The 20,354-nt window shown below is 53.2% G+C and overlaps 1 protein-coding gene across 2 annotated transcripts in view; it reads left to right on the top strand.

Moving 5' to 3' along the window:
- Nucleotides 1-20,354, top strand: part of LOC147729385 (uncharacterized) — a 387,516-nt gene that overhangs the window by 79,633 nt on the left and 287,529 nt on the right. The window contains exon 1 of one of the 2 annotated variants that reach the window (XM_086959690.1): nucleotides 15,643-15,740. The exons of the other annotated variant lie outside the window; for it this stretch is intronic. The gene's annotated coding sequence lies outside the window, so the exon portion shown is untranslated. Of the gene's footprint in view, nucleotides 1-15,642; nucleotides 15,741-20,354 lie in introns of those variants that run through there. 2 annotated transcript variants of the gene reach the window in all.

Here is a 20,354-nt window from a genome sequence, read left to right on the forward strand (position 1 = left end):
GTGTCACAAGTCACTCAGACCCTCAAGAGTGTCACAAGTCTCTCAGACTCTCAGGAGTGTCACAAGTCTCTCGACCCTCATAGAGTGTCACAAGTCACTCAAACCCTCAAAGAATGTCACAAGTCTCTCAGACTCTCAAGAGTGTCACCAGTCTCTCAGGCCCTCAAAGAGTGTCACAAGTCACTCAGCCCTCAAAGAGTGTCACAAGTCTCTCATACTCTCAGGAGTGTCACAAGTCTCTCAGACCCTAAAAGAGTGTCACAAGGCCACGGTGCGCTGTCAGGGGACCCTCAAGAGTGTCACATGTCTCTCGACCCTCATAGAGTGTCACACGTCACTCAGACCCTCAAAGAGTGTCACCAGTCTCTCAGACCCTCAAAAACTGTCACACGTCTCTCAGACCCTCAAGAGTGTCACCAGTCTCTCAGGCCCTCAAAGAGTGTCACATGTCTCTCGGGCCCTCAAAGACTGTCACAAGTCACTCAAACCCTCAGAGAATGTCACAAGTCTCTCAGACCCTAAAGAGTGTCACAAGTCACTCAGACCCTCAAGAGTGTCACAAGTCTCTCCTACTCTCACGAGTGTCACAAGTCTCTCGGGCCCTCAAAGACTGTCACAAGTCTCTCGACCCTCATAGAGTGTCACAAGTCACTCAAACCCTCAAAGAATGTCACAAGTCTCTCAGACTCTCAGGAGTGTCACAAGTCTCACAGACCCTCAAGAGTGTCACATGTCTCTCGACCCTCATAGAGTGTCACAAGTCACTCAGACCCTCAAAGAGTGTCACAAGTCTCTCCAACCCTCAAAGAGTGTCACATGTCTCTCGGGCCCTCAAAGACTGTCACAAGTCACTCAAACCCTCAAAGAATGTCACAAGTCTCTCAGACCCTAAAGAGTGTCACAAGTCACTCAGACCCTCAAGAGTGTCACAAGTCTCTCCTACTCTCACGAGTGTCACAAGTCTCTCGGGCCCTCAAAGACTGTCACAAGTCTCTCGACCCTCATAGAGTGTCACAAGTCACTCAAACCCTCAAAGAATGTCACAAGTCTCTCAGACTCTCAAGAGTGTCACAAGTCACTCAGACCCTCAAGAGTTTCACAAGTCTCTCAGACTCTCAGGAGTGTCACAAGTCTCTCGACCCTCATAGAGTGTCACAAGTCACTCAAACCCTCAAAGAATGTCACAAGTCTCTCAGACCCTCAAGAGTGTCACAAGTCACTCAGACCCTCAAGAGTGTCACAAGTCTCTCCTACTCTCACGAGTGTCACAAGTCTCTCGGGCCCTCAAAGACTGTCACAAGTCTCTCGACCCTCATAGAGTGTCACAAGTCACTCAAACCCTCAAAGAATGTCACAAGTCTCTCAGACCCTCAAGAGTGTCACAAGTCACTCAGACCCTCAGGAGTGTCACAAGTCTCTCGACCCTCAAGAGTGCCACAAGTCTCTCAGGCCCTCAAGAGTTTCACAAGTCTCTCAGACTCTCAAGAGTGTCACAAGTCACTCAGACCCTCAAGAGTGTCACAAGTCTCTCAGACTCTCAGGAGTGTCACAAGTCTCTCGACCCTCAAGAGTGCCACAAGTCTCTCAGGCCCTCAAGAGTGTCACAAGTCTCTCAGACTCTCAAAAGTGTCACAAGTCACTCAGACTCTCAAGAGTGTCACAAGTCACTCAGACCCTCAAGAGTTTCACAAGTCTCTCCGACTCTCAGGAGTGTCACAAGTCTCTCGACCCTCATAGAGTGTCACAAGTCACTCAAACCCTCAAAGAATGTCACAAGTCTCTCAGACCCTCAAGAGTGTCACAAGTCACTCAGACCCTCAAGAGTGTCACAAGGCTCTCCTACTCTCACGAGTGTCACAAGTCTCTCGGGCCCTCAAAGACTGTCACAAGTCTCTCGACCCTCATAGAGTGTCACAAGTCACTCAAACCCTCAAAGAATGTCACAAGTCTGTCACAAGTCACTCAGACCCTCAGGAGTGTCACAAGTCTCTCGACCCTCAAGAGTGCCACAAGTCTCTCAGGCCCTCAAGAGTTTCACAAGTCTCTCAGACTCTCAAGAGTGTCACAAATCACTCAGACCCTCAAGAGTGTCACAAGTCTCTCAGACTCTCAGGAGTGTCACAAGTCTCTCGACCCTCAAGAGTGCCACAAGTCTCTCAGGCCCTCAAGAGTGTCACACGTCTCTCAGACTCTCAAAAGTGTCACAAGTCACTCAGACCCTCAAGAGTGTCACAAGTCTCTCAGACTCTCAGGAGTGTCACAAGTCTCTCGACCCTCATAGAGTGTCACAAGTCACTCAAACCCTCAAAGAATGTCACAAGTCTCTCAGACTCTCAAGAGTGTCACCAGTCTCTCAGGCCCTCAAAGAGTGTCACAAGTCACTCAGCCCTCAAAGAGTGTCACAAGTCTCTCATACTCTCACGAGTGTCACAAGTCTCTCAGACCCTAAAAGAGTGTCACAAGGCCACGGTGCGCTGTCAGGGGACCCTCAAGAGTGTCACATGTCTCTCGACCCTCATAGAGTGTCACAAGTCACTCAGACCCTCAAAGAGTGTCACCAGTCTCTCAGACCCTCAAAAAGTGTCACACGTCTCTCAGACCCTCAAGAGTGTCACCAGTCTCTCAGGCCCTCAAAGAGTGTCACATGTCTCTCGGGCCCTCAAAGACTGTCACAAGTCACTCAAACCCTCAAAGAATGTCACAAGTCTCTCAGACCCTAAAGAGTGTCACAAGTCACTCAGACCCTCAAGAGTGTCACAAGTCTCTCCTACTCTCACGAGTGTCACAAGTCTCTCGGGCCCTCAAAGACTGTCACAAGTCTCTCGACCCTCATAGAGTGTCACAAGTCACTCAAACCCTCAAAGAATGTCACAAGTCTCTCAGACTCTCAGGAGTGTCACAAGTCTCACAGACCCTCAAGAGTGTCACATGTCTCTCGACCCTCATAGAGTGTCACAAGTCACTCAGACCCTCAAAGAGTGTCACAAGTCTCTCCAACCCTCAAAGAGTGTCACATGTCTCTCGGGCCCTCAAAGACTGTCACGAGTCACTCAAACCCTCAAAGAATGTCACAAGTCTCTCAGACCCTAAAGAGTGTCACAAGTCACTCAGACCCTCAAGAGTGTCACAAGTCTCTCCTACTCTCACGAGTGTCACAAGTCTCTCGGGCCCTCAAAGACTGTCACAAGTCTCTCGACCCTCATAGAGTGTCACAAGTCACTCAAACCCTCAAAGAATGTCACAAGTCTCTCAGACTCTCAAGAGTGTCACAAGTCACTCAGACCCTCAAGAGTTTCACAAGTCTCTCAGACTCTCAGGAGTGTCACAAGTCTCTCGACCCTCATAGAGTGTCACAAGTCACTCAAACCCTCAAAGAATGTCACAAGTCTCTCAGACCCTCAAGAGTGTCACAAGTCACTCAGACCCTTAAGAGTGTCACAAGTCTCTCCTACTCTCACGAGTGTCACAAGTCTCTCGGGCCCTCAAAGACTGTCACAAGTCTCTCGACCCTCATAGAGTGTCACAAGTCACTCAAACCCTTAAAGAATGTCACAAGTCTCTCAGACCCTCAAGAGTGTCACAAGTCACTCAGACCCTCAGGAGTGTCACAAGTCTCTCGACCCTCAAGAGTGCCACAAGTCTCTCAGGCCCTCAAGAGTTTCACAAGTCTCTCAGACTCTCAAGAGTGTCACAAGTCACTCAGACCCTCAAGAGTGTCACAAGTCTCTCAGACTCTCAGGAGTGTCACAAGTCTCTCGACCCTCAAGAGTGCCACAAGTCTCTCAGGCCCTCAAGAGTGTCACAAGTCTCTCAGACTCTCAAAAGTGTCACAAGTCACTCAGACCCTCAAGAGTGTCACAAGTCTCTCAGACTCTCAAGAGTGTCACCAGTCTCTCAGGCCCTCAAAGAGTGTCACAAGTCACTCAGCCCTCAAAGAGTGTCACAAGTCTCTCATACTCTCACGAGTGTCACAAGTCTCTCAGACCCTAAAAGAGTGTCACAAGTCATCTTGGACCCTCATGATTCGGATGTATGACATTACAACGCATGCTTTTACCACGCATGCCTTTACAACACGGTTTTTACAACGAAAACCTTTACAACGCACAGTGCTTTGGGGTGCTGAATAGTGAATAGTTTAATTTACTATTCCAACTCCAGTCCCCGTGGACACTAGGGAAGGTGTTGGATAGTAAATTAAACGTATTCCCTATCCTAGAGCGCCCCCAGCGCAATGCGTTGTAATGGTTTGCATTGTAGAAGTTGCGTCGTAAAGGCACAGCGTGGTAAAAGTTGCGTTGTAAAGGATGTTTCCCTCATGATTGTCACAAGTCTCTCAGACTCTCAAAGAGTTTCACAAGTCACTCAGACCCTCAAAGAATGTCGCAAGTCTCTCAGACCCTCAAAGAGTGTCACAATTCCCTCAAAGAGTGTCACAAGTCTCTCAGACCCTCAAAGAATGTCACAAGTCTCTCAGACCCTCAAAGAGTGTCACAATTCCCTCAAAGAGTGTCACAAGTCACTCAGACCCTCAAAGAATGTCACAAGTCTCTCAGACCCTCAAAGAGTGTCACAATTCCCTCAAAGAGTGTCACAAGTCTCTCAGACCCTCAAAGAATGTCACAAGTCTCTCAGACCCTCAAAGAGTGTCACAATTCCCTCAAAGAGTGTCACAAGTCACTCAGACCCTCAAAGAATGTCACAAGTCTCTCAGACCCTCAAAGAATGTCACAAGTCTCTCAGACCCTCAAAGAGTGTCACAATTCCCTCAAAGAGTGTCACAAGTCTCTCAGACCCTCAAAGAATGTCATGAGTCTCTCGGACCCTCAAAGATTTTCACAAGTCTCTCGGATCCTCAAAGATTGTTACAAGTCTCTCAGACCCTCATAGAATGTCACAAGTCACTCAGACCCTCAAAGAATGTCACTGCCCTGTGTTTGGGTGTCAGCTCACCCTCGGTACTGCTCTGTGTCTGGGTGTCAGCTCACCCTCAGTACTGCTCTGTGTCTGGGTGTCTGCTCACCCTCAGTACTGCCCTGTGTTTGGGTGTCAGCTCACCCTCGGTACTGCCCTGTGTCTGGGTGTCAGCTCACCCTCGGTACTGCTCTGTGTCTGGGTGTCAGCTCACCCTCTGTACTGCTCTGTGTCTGGGTGTCAGCTCACCCTCGGTACTGCCCTGTGTCTGGGTGTCAGCTGGCCCTCGGTACTGCCCTGTGTCTGGGTGTCAGCTGGCCCTCGGTACTGGCCTGTGTCTGTGTGTCAGCTCACCCTCTGTACTGCCCTCTGTCTGAGTGTCAGTTCCCCCTCGGTACTGCCCTGTATCTGGGTGTTAGCTCACCCTCGGTACTGCACCATGTCTGGGTGCCAGCTGCCCCTAGATACTGCCCTGTGTCTGGGTATAAGCTCAGATTCTGTACTGCCCTCTGTGTGGGTGTCAGTTCATCCTCAGTACTGCCATGTGTCTGGGTGTCAGCTCCCCCTCCGTACTGCCCTCTGTCTGGGAGTCAGCTCACTCTTGGCGCTTCCCTGTGTCTGGGTGTCAACTGACCCTCCGTACTGCCCTGTGTCTGGGTGTAAGCTCACCCTCGGTACTGCCCTGTGTCTGGGTGTCAGCTCACCCTCGATACTGCCCTGTGGCTGGGTGTCAGCTCACCCTCGGTACTGCTCTGTGTCTGGGTGTCAGCTCACTCTCGGTACTGCCCTGTGTCTGGGTGTTAGCTCACCCTCTGTACTGCTCTGTGTCTGGGTGTCACCTCACTCTCGGTACTGCCCTCTGTCTGGGTGTCAGCTCACCCTCTGTACTGCCCTCTGTCTGGGTGTCAGCTCACCCTCTGTACTGCCCTGTGTCTGTGTGTCAGCTCACTCTCTGTGCTGCCCTGTGTCTGGGTGTCAGCTCCCCCTCGGTACTGCCCTGTGTCTATGTGTCAGCTCACCCTCTGTACTGCCCTCTGTCTGGGTGTCAGCTCACCCTCGGTACTGCCCTGTGTCTGTGTTTCAGCTCACCCTCTGTACTGCTCTGTGTCTGGGTGTCAGCTCCCCCTCGGTACTGCCCTGTGTCTGGGTGTCAGCTCACACTCGGTACTTCCCAGTGTCTGTGTGTCTGCTCACCCTCTGTACTGCCCTGTGTCTGGGTGTCAGCCTCGGTACTGCCCTGTGTCTGGGTGTCTGCTCATCCTCGGTGCTGCCCTGTGTCTGGGTGTCAGCTCACCCTCGGTACTGCCCTGTGTCTGGGTGTCAGCTCACCCTCGGTACTGCCCTGTGTCTGGGTGTCAGCTCACCCTCGGTACTGCCCTGTGTCTGGGTGTCAGCTCACCCTCTGTACTGCCCTCTGTCTGGGTGTCAGCTCGGTAATGCCCTTTGCCAGGGTGTCAGTTCCCTCTCTGTACTGCCCTGTGTCTGGGTGTCAGCTCACCCTTGGTACTTCCCTGTGTCTGTGTGTTTGATCACCCTCTGTACTGCCCTGTGTCTGGGTGTCAGCCTCGGTACTGCCCTGTGTCTGGGTGTCATCTCACTCTCGCTGCTACCCTGTGTCTGGGTGTCTGCTCACCCTCTGTGCTGCCTTGTGTCTGGGTGTCAGCTCCCCCTCAGTGCGGCAATGTGTCTGGGTGTCAATTCCCCCTTGGTACTGCCCTGTGTCTGGGTGTCAGCACACTCTCTGTGCTGCCCTGTGTCTGGGTGTCAGCTCCCCCTCGGTACTGCCCTGTTTCTGGGTGTCAGCTCACCCTCTGTACTGACCTGTGTCTGGGTGTCAGCTCCCCCTCGGTACTGCCCTGTGTCTGGGTGCCAGCTCCCCCTCTGTACTGCCCTCTGTCTGGGTGTCACCTCACTCTCGGTGCGGCACTGTGTCTGTGTGTCTGCTCACCCTCTGTACTGCTCTGTGTCTGGGTGTCAGCTCCCCCTCGGTACTGCCCTGTGTCTGGCTGTCAGCTCACCCTCGGTACTGCCCTGTGTCTGGGTGTCAGCTCACCCTCTGTACTGCCCTCTGTCTGGGTGTCAGCTCGGTAATGCCCTTTGCCAGGGTGTCAGTTCCCTCTCTGTACTGCCCTGTGTCTGGGTGTCAGCTCACCCTTGGTACTTCCCTGTGTCTGTGTGTTTGATCACCCTCTGTACTGCCCTGTGTCTGGGTGTCAGCCTCGGTACTGCCCTGTGTCTGGGTGTCATCTCACTCTCGCTGCTACCCTGTGTCTGGGTGTCTGCTCACCCTCTGTGCTGCCTTGTGTCTGGGTGTCAGCTCCCCCTCAGTGCGGCAATGTGTCTGGGTGTCAATTCCCCCTTGGTACTGCCCTGTGTCTGGGTGTCAGCACACTCTCTGTGCTGCCCTGTGTCTGGGTGTCAGCTCCCCCTCGGTACTGCCCTGTTTCTGGGTGTCAGCTCACCCTCTGTACTGACCTGTGTCTGGGTGTCAGCTCCCCCTCGGTACTGCCCTGTGTCTGGGTGCCAGCTCCTCCTCTGTACTGCCCTCTGTCTGGGTGTCACCTCACTCTCGGTGCGGCACTGTGTCTGTGTGTCTGCTCACCCTCTGTACTGCTCTGTGTCTGGGTGTCAGCTCCCCCTCGGTACTGCCCTGTGTCTGGCTGTCAGCTCACTCTCGGTACTGCCCTGTGTCTGGGTGTCAGCTCACCCTCTGTACTGCCCTCTGTCTGGGTGTCAGCTCACCCTCTGTACTGACCTGTGTCTGGGTGTCAGCTCCCCCTCGGTACTGCCCTGTGTCTGGGTGTCAGCTCCCCCACCGTACTGCCCTCTGTCTGGGTGTCACCTCACTCTCGGTGCCGCACTGTGTCTGTGTGTCTGCTCACCCTCTGTACTGCTCTGTGTCTGGGTGTCAGCTCCCCCTCGGTACTGCCCTGTGTCTGGCTGTCAGCTCACTCTCGGTACTGCCCTGTGTCTGGGTGTCAGCTCATCCTCGGTGCTGCCCTGTGTCTGGGTGTCAGCTCACCCTCGGTACTGCCCTGTGTCTGGGTGTCAGCTCACCCTCGGTACTGCCCTGTGTCTGGGTGTCAGCTCACCCTCTGTACTGCCCTCTGTCTGGGTGTCAGCTCGGTAATGCCCTTTGCCAGGGTGTCAGTTCCCTCTCTGTACTGCCCTGTGTCTGGGTGTCAGCTCACCCTTGGTACTTCCCTGTGTCTGTGTGTTTGATCACCCTCTGTACTGCCCTGTGTCTGGGTGTCAGCCTCGGTACTGCCCTGTGTCTGGGTGTCATCTCACTCTCGCTGCTACCCTGTGTCTGGGTGTCTGCTCACCCTCTGTGCTGCCTTGTGTCTGGGTGTCAGCTCACCCTCGGTACTGCCCTGTGTCTGGGTGTCAGCTCACACTCGGTACTTCCCAGTGTCTGTGTGTCTGCTCACCCTCTGTACTGCCCTGTGTCTGGGTGTCAGCCTCGGTACTGCCCTGTGTCTGGGTGTCTGCTCATCCTCGGTGCTGCCCTGTGTCTGGGTGTCAGCTCACCCTCGGTACTGCCCTGTGTCTGGGTGTCAGCTCACCCTCGGTACTGCCCTGTGTCTGGGTGTCAGCTCACCCTCGGTACTGCCCTGTGTCTGGGTGTCAGCTCACCCTCTGTACTGCCCTCTGTCTGGGTGTCAGCTCGGTAATGCCCTTTGCCAGGGTGTCAGTTCCCTCTCTGTACTGCCCTGTGTCTGGGTGTCAGCTCACCCTTGGTACTTCCCTGTGTCTGTGTGTTTGATCACCCTCTGTACTGCCCTGTGTCTGGGTGTCAGCCTCGGTACTGCCCTGTGTCTGGGTGTCATCTCACTCTCGCTGCTACCCTGTGTCTGGGTGTCTGCTCACCTTCTGTGCTGCCTTGTGTCTGGGTGTCAGCTCCCCCTCAGTGCGGCAATGTGTCTGGGTGTCAATTCCCCCTTGGTACTGCCCTGTGTCTGGGTGTCAGCACACTCTCTGTGCTGCCCTGTGTCTGGGTGTCAGCTCCCCCTCGGTACTGCCCTGTTTCTGGGTGTCAGCTCACCCTCTGTACTGACCTGTGTCTGGGTGTCAGCTCCCCCTCGGTACTGCCCTGTGTCTGGGTGCCAGCTCCCCCTCTGTACTGCCCTCTGTCTGGGTGTCACCTCACTCTCGGTGCGGCACTGTGTCTGTGTGTCTGCTCACCCTCTGTACTGCTCTGTGTCTGGGTGTCAGCTCCCCCTCGGTACTGCCCTGTGTCTGGCTGTCAGCTCACCCTCGGTACTGCCCTGTGTCTGGGTGTCAGCTCACCCTCTGTACTGCCCTCTGTCTGGGTGTCAGCTCGGTAATGCCCTTTGCCAGGGTGTCAGTTCCCTCTCTGTACTGCCCTGTGTCTGGGTGTCAGCTCACCCTTGGTACTTCCCTGTGTCTGTGTGTTTGATCACCCTCTGTACTGCCCTGTGTCTGGGTGTCAGCCTCGGTACTGCCCTGTGTCTGGGTGTCATCTCACTCTCGCTGCTACCCTGTGTCTGGGTGTCTGCTCACCCTCTGTGCTGCCTTGTGTCTGGGTGTCAGCTCCCCCTCAGTGCGGCAATGTGTCTGGGTGTCAATTCCCCCTTGGTACTGCCCTGTGTCTGGGTGTCAGCACACTCTCTGTGCTGCCCTGTGTCTGGGTGTCAGCTCCCCCTCGGTACTGCCCTGTTTCTGGGTGTCAGCTCACCCTCTGTACTGACCTGTGTCTGGGTGTCAGCTCCCCCTCGGTACTGCCCTGTGTCTGGGTGCCAGCTCCTCCTCTGTACTGCCCTCTGTCTGGGTGTCACCTCACTCTCGGTGCGGCACTGTGTCTGTGTGTCTGCTCACCCTCTGTACTGCTCTGTGTCTGGGTGTCAGCTCCCCCTCGGTACTGCCCTGTGTCTGGCTGTCAGCTCACTCTCGGTACTGCCCTGTGTCTGGGTGTCAGCTCACCCTCTGTACTGCCCTCTGTCTGGGTGTCAGCTCACCCTCTGTACTGACCTGTGTCTGGGTGTCAGCTCCCCCTCGGTACTGCCCTGTGTCTGGGTGTCAGCTCCCCCACCGTACTGCCCTCTGTCTGGGTGTCACCTCACTCTCGGTGCCGCACTGTGTCTGTGTGTCTGCTCACCCTCTGTACTGCTCTGTGTCTGGGTGTCAGCTCCCCCTCGGTACTGCCCTGTGTCTGGCTGTCAGCTCACTCTCGGTACTGCCCTGTGTCTGGGTGTCAGCTCATCCTCGGTGCTGCCCTGTGTCTGGGTGTCAGCTCACCCTCTGTACTGCCCTGTGTCTGGCTATCAGCTCACCCTCTGTACTGCCCTGTGTCTGTGTGTCAGCTCACCCTCTGTACTGCTCTGTGTCTGGGTGTCAGCTCACCCTCTGTACTGCTCTGTGTCTGGGTGTCAGCTTACCCTCGGTGCTGCCCTGTGTCTGGGTGTCAGCTCACCCTCTGTACTGCCCTGTGTCTGGCTGTCAGCTCACTCTCGGTACTGCCCTGTGTCTGGGTGTCAGCTGACCCTCGGTACTGCCCTGTGTCTGGGTGTCAGCACACTCTCTGTGCTGCCCTGTGTCTGGGTGTCAGCTCCCCCTCGGTACTGCCCTGTGTCTGGGTGCCAGCTCACTCTCGGTACTGCCTTGTGTCTGGAAGTCAGCTCCCTATCGGTACTGACCTGTATCTGGGTGTCAGCTCACTCTCGGTGCGGCACTGTGACTGTGTGTCTGCTCACCCTCTGTACTGCCCTGTGTCTGGTACTGCCCTATGTCTGGGTGTCAGCTCACCCTCTGTACTGCCCTCTGTCTGGGTGTTAGCTCACCCTCGGTACTGCCCTGTGCCAGGGTGTCAGCTGACCCTCGGTACTGCCCTGTGTCTGGGTGTCAGCACACTCTCTGTGCTGCCCTGTGTCTGGGTGTTAGCTCAATCTCGGTACTGCCTTGTGTCTGGGTGTCAGCTCCCCCTCGGTACTGCCCTGTATTTGGGTGTCAGCTCACTCTCGGTACTGCCCTGTATCTGGGGGTCAGCTGACCCTCGGTACTGCCCTGTGTCTTTGTGTCAGCACACTCTCTGTGCTGCCCTGTGTCTGGGTGTCAACTCCCCCTCGGTAATGCCCTGTGTCTGGGTGTCAGTTCACTCTTGGTACTGCCTTGTGTCTGGGTGTCAGCTCCCCCTCGGTACTGCCCTGTATCTGGGTGTCAGCTCCCCCTCGGTACTGCCCTGTAGCTGGTACTGCCCTCTGCCTGGGGGTCAGCTCACTCTCGGTACTGCCCTGTGTCTGTGTGTCAGCTCCCCCTCGGTACTGCCCTGTGTCTGAGTGTAACCTCACTCTCCATGCTGCCCTGTATCTGGGTGTCAGCTCCCCCTCAGTACTGCCCTGTGTCTGGGTGTTACCTCACTCTCGGTACTGCCCTATGTCTGTGTGTCAGCTCACTCTCGGTGCGGCACTGTGTCTGTGTGTCTGCTCACTCTCTGTACTGCTCTGTGTCTGGGTGTCAGCTCACCCTCGGTACTGCCCTCTGGGTGTCAGCTCACCCTCGGTACTGCCCTGTGTCTGGGTGTCAGCTCACCCTCGGTGCTGCCCTGTGTCTGGGTGTCAGCTCACTCTCAGTACTGCCCTGTGTCTGGGTGTCAGCTCACCCTCGGTACTGCCCTGTGTCTGGGTGTCAGTACACCCTCTGTACTGCCCTCTGTCTGGGTGTCAGCTCACCCTCGGTACTACCCTGTGCCAGGGTGTCAGCTGACCCTCGGTACTGCCCTGTGTCTGGGTGTCAGCTGACCCACGGTACTGCCCTGTTTCTGGGTGTCAGCACACTCTCTTTGCTGCCCTGTGTCTGGGTGTCAGCTCACTCTCGGTACTGCCTTGTATCTGGGTGTCAGCTCACTCTCGGTGCGGCACTGTGTCTGTGTGTCAGCTCCCCCTCGGTTCTGCCCTTTGTCTGGGTGTCACCTCACTCTCGGGGCTGCCCTGTATATGGGTGTCAGCTCACCCTCGGTACTGCTCTGTGTCTGGGTGTCAGCTCACTCTCGGTACTGCTCTGTGTCTGGGTGTCAGCTCACCCTCGGTACTGCCCTCTGGGTGTCAGCTCCCCCTCGGTGCTGCCCTGTGTCTGGGTGTCAACTCCCCCGCGGTACTGCCCTGTGTCTGGGTGTCAGCTCACCCTCTGTACTGCCCTGTGTCTGGGTGTCAACTCCCCCTCGGTACTGCCATGTGTCTGGGTGTCAGCTCACCCTCGGTACTGCCCTCTGGGTGTCAGCTCACCCTCGGTACTGCCCTGTGTCTGGGTGTCAGTTCACTCTCGGTACGGACCTGTGTCTGGGTGTCAGCTCACCCTCTGTACTGCTCTGTGTCTGGGTGTCAGCTCACCCTCGATACTACCTTGTGTCTGGGTGTCAGCTCACCCTCGGTACTGCCCTCTGGGTGTCAGCTCACCCTCGGTACTGCCCTCTGGGTATCAGCTCACCCTCGGTACTGCCCTGTGTCTGGGTGTCAGCTCACCCTCGGTACTGCCCTGTGTCTGGGTGTCAGCTCACCCTCTGTACTGCTCTGTGTCTGGGTGTCAGCTCACCCTCGGTACTGCCCTCTGGGTGTTAGCTCACCCTCGGTACTACCCTGTGTCTGGGTGTCAGCTCACCCTGGGTACTGCCCTCTGGGTGTCAGCTCACCCTCGGTACTGCCCTCTTGGTGTTAGCTCACCCTCAGTACTGCCCTGTGTATGGGTGTCAGCTCACTCTCTGTACTGCTCTGTGTCTGGGTGTCAGCTCGCCCTTGGTACTGCCCTCTGGGTGTCAGCTCACCCTCGGTACTGCTCTGTGTCTGGGTGTCAGCTCACCCTCGGTACTGCCCTCTCGGTGTTAGCTCACCCTCGATACTACCCTGTGTCTGGGTGTCAGCTCACCCTCGGTACTGCCCTCTGGGTGTCAGCTCACCCTCGGTACTGCCCTGTGTCTGGGTGTCAGCTCACCCTCTGTACTGCTCTGTGTCTGGGTGTCAGCTCACCCTCGGTACTGCTCTGTGTCTGGGTGTCAGCTCACCCTCGGTACTGCCCTCTGGATGTTAGCTCACCCTCGGTACTACCCTGTGTCTGGGTGTCAGCTCACCCTCGGTACTGCCCTCTGGGTGTCAGCTCACCCTCGGTACTGCCCTCTGGGTGTTAGCTCACCCTCGGTACTGCCCTGTGTCTGGGTGTCAGCTCACTCTCTGTACTGCTCTGTGTCTGGGTGTCAGCTCACCCTCGGTACTGCCCTCTGGGTGTCAGCTCACCCTCGGTACTGCTCTGTGTCTGGATGTCAGCTCACCCTCGGTACTGCCCTCTGGGTGTTAGCTCACCCTCGATACTACCCTGTGTCTGGGTGTCAGCTCACCCTCGGTACTGCCCTCTGGGTGTCAGCACACCCTCAGTACTGCCCTCTGGGTGTCAGCTCACCCTCGGTACTGCCCTGTGTCTGGGTGTCAGTTCACTCTCGGTACGGACCTGTGTCTGGGTGTCAGCACACCCTCAGTACTGCCCTCTGGGTGTTAGCTCACCCTCGATACTACCCTGTGTCTGGGTGTCAGCTCACCCTCGGTACTGCCCTCTGGGTGTCAGCACACCCTCAGTACTACCCTCTGGGTGTCAGCTCACCCTCGGTACTGCCCTGTGTCTGGGTGTCAGTTCACTCTCGGTACGGACCTGTGTCTGGGTGTCAGCTCACCCTCGGTACTGCCCTGTGTCTGGGTGTCAGCTCACCCTCTGTACTGCTCTGTGTCTGGGTGTCAGCTCACCCTCGATACTACCCTGTGTCTGGGTGTCAGCTCACCCTCGGTACTGCCCTCTGGGTGTCAGCTCACCCTCGGTACTGCCCTGTGTCTGGGTGTCAGCTCACCCTCGATACTACCCTGTGTCTGGGTGTCAGCTCACCCTCGGTACTGCCCTCTGGGTGTCAGCTCACCCTCGGTACTGCCCTGTGTCTGCTGACCCAGAGGAGATCTTTCAGGGGCGAGGGGGGCTGCTACTCTGTCCTCGGGGGGGGGGGCTGCTTCTCTGTCTTCCCTGGGGGGGGGGGGGGGCTGCTACTCTGTCCTCCGGTGGGGGGTGGGGGAGCGGCTTCTCTGTCTTCCCAGGGGGGCTGCTACTCTGTCCTCCCAGGAGGGGGGAGGGTGCTTCACTCTCTTGAGGGGGGGGGGAGGGGGCTGCTTTTCTGTCTTCCCTGGGGGGCTGCTACTCTGTTCTCCCGGGAGGATGTGGGGGGGGGGCTGCTACTTTGTCCCCCCAGGTTGGGGTTCCTGCGTTTCAGGGCCCGCCGGGAAGGAAAGGGGAGTGCCTGTACTAATGAAGGGGCGTGGTTATGTAAATCTGGAGGCACCTGACAGAGCACCTGTCTTGCATTGTAGCCAGCCCCCCTTGTCCTGGGAAATCATGGACATAATGTGGGTTGAGTCCCGGCGTCGGCTCACACAACCTGTGACTCTGGGAAATCACTGGATCTCATTCTCCTCGTGCGTGAAAAAGAATCTATCTGACCTTGAGTTGTGTGATCGTGCGCACGTGCAAAGCGCTGTGATAGCACTGGGGCGAGTGGGCGCTATAGAAACTGCAACAAAAATGTATCCTCCCCATGGCCCCTCTCTCCCCTCCGTAGTCGCTATTCTTATTGGCCTCCCCAAATCTCACCTGTCCCCACTTAAGTCTGTTTTTAATTCTGCAGCTCGCTTCATTTATGGGGCCAAAAGAAGCGATCACATCACACCAATGTTATCCACCCTCCGCTGGCTTCCCTTCGAGGCTAGCGCTATCTACAAGACTGCCTGTATCACTCACAAAGCCTTGCACTCCTCCTCTCCTCCTCTCTACCTGGTGAATAAACTGAAACTCTCTGGAGGCTCTAGACCATCTCGAAATGCGGAGAATCTACTACTTGAACCTCCCACTTTCAAGAAGGAAAGATCGATGGCCCAATCCTTCTCAGGCAACGCAGTGAGAATCTGGAACTCACTCCCGCCTCAGCTGTGGACCACCGCCTCCTCCCAGGCCTTCAAAAGGGACCTCAAAGCTCTCCTCCTCCAGAGACACCTCCAAAAGTAATTCACGTCCTCTTGTTATTTGGAGGAAGGCTTCCCACTACTGATAATTTCCACGACCATGGAAGTGCCTTCCCAGTGTATCCCTGGGGTTGGAGTGTCTGCCTCTTTGGAGTATTTTCCATGTACCTGTGTTTTGTGCCCTTTTGTAACATGCACACACCACTTTGCCCTTGTAACACACGATTTGCGACCTCTCACATGTTTTTACCTTTGATACTGGCACAAGTGCCACCTCTGCCTACATAACACTTGTTCTTGTGCCGGAGTGTCTAGCACCTTTTGCAGTATTATACCCCAAATGATACTTTATCTTCTCTTGTAACTGCACACTTGTCACTTTTTCCTCCTGTGCACTTATTACTACCTCATGTATTTTTGGATGCGCACAATTTTTACTACCTCATGTATTTTGTTTGCACACAAATGTCACTATTACCTTATGTACTGTAACGTATGCGTTTGCAATCTGTTCTTTTGTAATGTTTCTCATTATTTTCATTTCTGTTCCTTATGTGAAGCGCTCTGACACCTTCGGGTAAAGTCCGCGCTATATAAAAATGCATAAATAAATAAATAAATAAATATTAACCCCCCCTCCAAAGCTGTGCGTTTTCCCGGTGCCCCCTTCCTACCCCTTCACCTCCCTCTCTCATGCCCCTCCCCCTCCCCTCCCCTCTCCTCCCTCCCTCCCTCCCTCCTCACTGTACTTCCTCCTCGGACCGCTCCAGACTCCGTTCCTGCCGAAGCGGCTGACAAACCACCCACGAGGGACCCTTACCCCAGGTGAGAGGGGGCCCGGGGGGCTGGATCCTATAGGTGCCCCTCACAGGCTGTCCCGTGTGGCCCCTGCAGAGCTCACGCATCCCGCGGTCCCCGCACGCTCACCGTACAGAGCTGATCCTGCCCCGCACGTTCACGGCGTCGCTCCCACGTCCTAGATAGTGGCGTCAGGGTCCTAGCACAGGGCCCAGGGCCCTACCATGCCGTGACTGCCAGGGGCCCCAGCTGACCACCCGTGCCCTTCAGGGGATCTCAGCTGACCAGCTGTATCTTTCAGGACCCCAGCTATGTCCCGACTGTCTACGCCCTTCAGGGGCCCCATCTGTTTCTTTGATCAACCACATGTGCCCTTCAGGGGCCCCAGCTGACTACCCGTGCCCTTCAGGGGTCCCAGCTGACCGCCTATGGCCTTTCAGGGCCCCTGCTGTCTGCGCACTTCAGGGGCCCCAGCTGACCACCCGTGCCCTTCAGGAGTCCCAGCTGACCGCCTATGGCCTTTCAGGGCCCCAGCTATGTCCTGACTTTCTACGCCCTCCAGAAATCTAAAAACCAACCCTTATCTGGCTTTGAAACCGGTGCATTTCAGCGGCTGCTGTTTTTTCGTGTAAGTGTAAAGTTGCCACATAATTTACTATCCGTATCATGGCAGAGTTCAGCAGCTCGGCTCACTTTACCATACCCATGCCATTTCACTAGTCCTAGGTCCCAGGAGCTTGTATTTCACCCCAGCACCCCCCACACGCTCCGGTCCCGCAGCTGTTCCTCCGCAGAAAGAGCCGCTCCAGAGTTTCGGGATCTTCCAGAACCAGAACCAGTTTTGGAAGATAAAAGTGAAGCGCCGCGTGAAAGAGGCGCTTCTTTTATTTCTAAAGGGTGCACGCCGATATATACGTTTTACATCATCTGTTTCACTGTGCGAGGCAGGAAGTACCCTACTAGTACAATGTCATTCACACGCTTGTATCATTTCATTCCAGAAAGCTGTATTCGGTTTGCATAGTACAACCATAAAAGCGACAATAAACAAGAAATATACATGCAATTACATAAAATCATAAAATACAAAATGATTATTATTTACTGGTGGCATATTTATCTAAGCATTCATTTCCAAGCAATAGATGGCACTAGAAAGGAAACAGTATTAATACATATTTAAAAAAGTATGGATGGCAACTATTTCATTAAAACATTGTACTAAAACAGTATCCTAGCTAAAAATGTTTACCAAGAGTTTTTACTAAAGTGACGTGTGCATACAGAGAGCTCAAATTTATAACAGTACCACGCATGATCTGCATATTCGTATTCTCATGCAGACTGACAAAGGCAAGCGAAAAGCCGATATTCGCTGTAATGTTGGAGTCAAAAACTCGACTTAATACCCCGACTATATACACATGGATGGAAACTAGCGTATACTTCTCCCAGAATACCAGCTGCAAGTTGTTACAAAACTATTGATTTCCTGGCTGCTCTGCATTTTGATATAAATAGTGCAACCCGGAAACAAATATCTGTATTCTCAAGAGCATGCAATAAATTCATCGCATCCATTGTTTTACGTACATTCTATTTAAAAAAAATTGACTTCAGATAAAATTTCCTCAAGGAGGAATAAAACTTGCAAAATATTAAAAAATGACAACAACTCTGGTTGGAAATATTGTCACAAGGACATTTCATGGAAGACCTTTCTCCCATTCCTGGGAGGGATACTAAATGGTGGGCGGTCCCCAACCTCAGGCGTGTCAAAACAAAACGGTGTGAGGATCTTGACACCTCCGTTAACTATGCCTGGAACCCTTTTTTGAGTCCGAGTTGTGTATAAAATATAAAAGTTTTTTTGGGGCCTAATTAGTTTGTCGCTCTTCCCTTTTATAAAATAAGAACGAATCTTTAATTTCTTTCTTTGTAAAGGGGATTGCGTATTCTGACTCCTTTAGAATGTTAAAATCAAGCAAACTACTACACCGATGAATAATATAGCTCAACCAAGGGATGCGAGAACAAAAATCTAATTTAAGACAGTCTCTAATTATTCTCTGTGTGAACTCAGTCTCCGTCTTATCCCAAATCGAACGCCATCATAGCAATGGGCGTAGAGCTGCTAAGACCGATATATAATTAAGGCCAGTTTCTTGGTGGATTAAATAGGTTGAGGCCGACGCTGGGGTACTCAAAAGCCGTGTTAGGAAGCAGTTTTCGCTTTTTTGAAGTTCGACTGTGGAGGAATGACCCCATATTCCAGCTCCATACAGAGCTGAGGAAACGCATCTGGCATTATAGATGGTCAGCATATCTTTTATCCTCCAGTCCCCAAGTTTACTTGCAAAATGAAAAATCCCATTTGTGTTCCTTATCATTTTTAGTTTAATGTTTTCTTGCTCGCCTGCCCATTTGCCATTTTGATCAAAAGTAATGCCTAAATAACAGAAAGTTTTAACGGCTTGTATTTTCGAACCATCAAGAAAAAAAGGCCTTGATGTCTTCTTTGTCCTCCCGCAGGCCATGGTATAAGTCTTTGACTTGTTAATTAAAAGTTTCCTTTCTTTTATAAAATGTGCAAATTCATCAATAAGCTGCTGAAGACCTAAAGGGGTGCGGGAAAATAAAACAGCGTCATCTGCATAAAGCAGAACAGACGCCACTCTACCTTCAATTATTGGGGTGTCTGCTGGGGTGTTATTTAATACTGTAGCTATTTGGTTGATAAAAAGGGAGAATAAAAGGGGGGCCAGTACGCAGCCCTGTCTTATACCTCTTTTAACTGGAAAAAAGGAGTTTGTTCTCCTGGAGGCCCATATCTAACACTACATGACAACCTCTCGTAAACTCTCGCCAGAAAAAATACTATCTCCTCCGGGGCCCCAGATTCGAGCAACACTTTCCACAGGAGGGAATGGTCTACTAAATCGAACGCGCTACTCAGATCAGCAAAACACATAATCAAGTTGCCCTCTTTGGCTACGGTGTATTTGTTGATGAGAAGATCTAAGTTAACGCATTGTTCGATTGTTCCCATACCCTTGCGGAATCCATATTGCACCGGTGTTAAAGCCCCGTTTTCTTCGGCCCAGGTTTCCAATCTTTTCAAAAGAACCCTGCTCATCACTTTTATGGAGGAATCCAGCAGGGAGATTGGCCGATAATTACAGGCCTCCGAGCGTGAACCCTTTTTAAAAAGTGGAACAATGAGTGATTGTGCCCATGTGACAGGGAAATTTCCCAGGGCTGCAGTGTTAAAAATTGTTGTCAGAATCGTTTTCTCAGAAACCTATGGATTGTTAAACTTCCGGAGTTTCTTTTGCATCAGTCTAGTAAAATATTAAAATCGCCAGGCAATAAATGAAACCGTTGGTGGTTCATCCTTTTCCTTCAATCGCACAATACGCCAAGTGATTCCATTTAGATTTTCTTGCCTTGTAATTTGTTCTCAGGCCACATGATTTAGTCACCTCTGCCACACAGCTTGGTCTGCCACTGCCACATAATCTCAGTAGCCCTCCTTTGCTGCCACAGCTGGGCAGTGGTGCATCATTGGGCCCGATTCACAGAACTAACTTCAGAAAAAATCCTGGCCTTACTACCATTTTGGTATTCACAGAAGTCAGGAGTCCTAACTTTAGGACTCCTAAATGCCTTCTGTGAATACCGAAAGTCTTAAAGTAAGGATTTTTCTCAGTTGAGGAGTAGTCAAGTTAGGACTCTTAATTTTAGGACTCCTAAATGCTTTCTGTGAACACCCAAAGTCTTAAAGTTAGGATTTTTCTCAGTTCAGGAGGGCTAAAGTTAGGAGTCCTAACTTCTGTGAATACCAAAATGGTAGCAAGGTTAGGATTTTGTCTTAAATTAGTTCTGTGAATCGGGCCCACTGTCACTGGACAAGCTTTCTGGGTATTCGATGGAGACACATTTAGAAGATGAACTGATGAGAGGCACCTGGTCTGTTTGGTTCTTATCTCACCCACTCCATGACTCAGCATGTTCACATTACTAAAGGGGGCAGATCCAACTGGCACGAGGAGGTACACTCGCTGAGAAGGAAACTGGATTACATTGGCACAATATTTTTATCTGGAGGGCTCAATGGAACAAGCATTGGCTTAGCCAATAGGTCTCACTTTTGGGACCTAATAAGTATTTAGTTATGCAGCACAAATCCTTGGTGCAACAACATCAACTGTTGCAAGGCTAAACACTTATAAGATCCGATAGGTGAGACCTATTGGCTATGCCAATGGTTGTTTCTTCAGCGACTAACTTTTGAACCCTCGGGCTAAATGAAGTTTATTTATTTTACGCACCACATGATTAACCCCTTGCCTGCTGATGACGGAACCACTCCGTCATCAGCTGCGGTGGCGCTGTGCTGATGACGGAGCGGTTCCGTCAAGGCCCGCTCGGAGCGCCTGCGCGGCGCGAATTCCGCGCCTGCGCTGAGCATTCCATTGAGCGGGGCGGGCCATGACGGAACCGCTCGGTCATAAGCACAGCGCCACCGACGCTGGTGACGGAGCGGTTCCGTCACCAGCATGCGGCCGCCCCGCCCCCTTAGCACTGCGGCGGAATAGCCGCCGCAGTGAAGGGGTTAATGGACATTTTTGCACCACATTC

Source organism: Lissotriton vulgaris, chromosome 2_2 (genome assembly GCF_964263255.1).
Source record: "Lissotriton vulgaris chromosome 2_2, aLisVul1.2, whole genome shotgun sequence".
NCBI classification, from domain to species: domain Eukaryota; kingdom Metazoa; phylum Chordata; class Amphibia; order Caudata; family Salamandridae; genus Lissotriton; species Lissotriton vulgaris.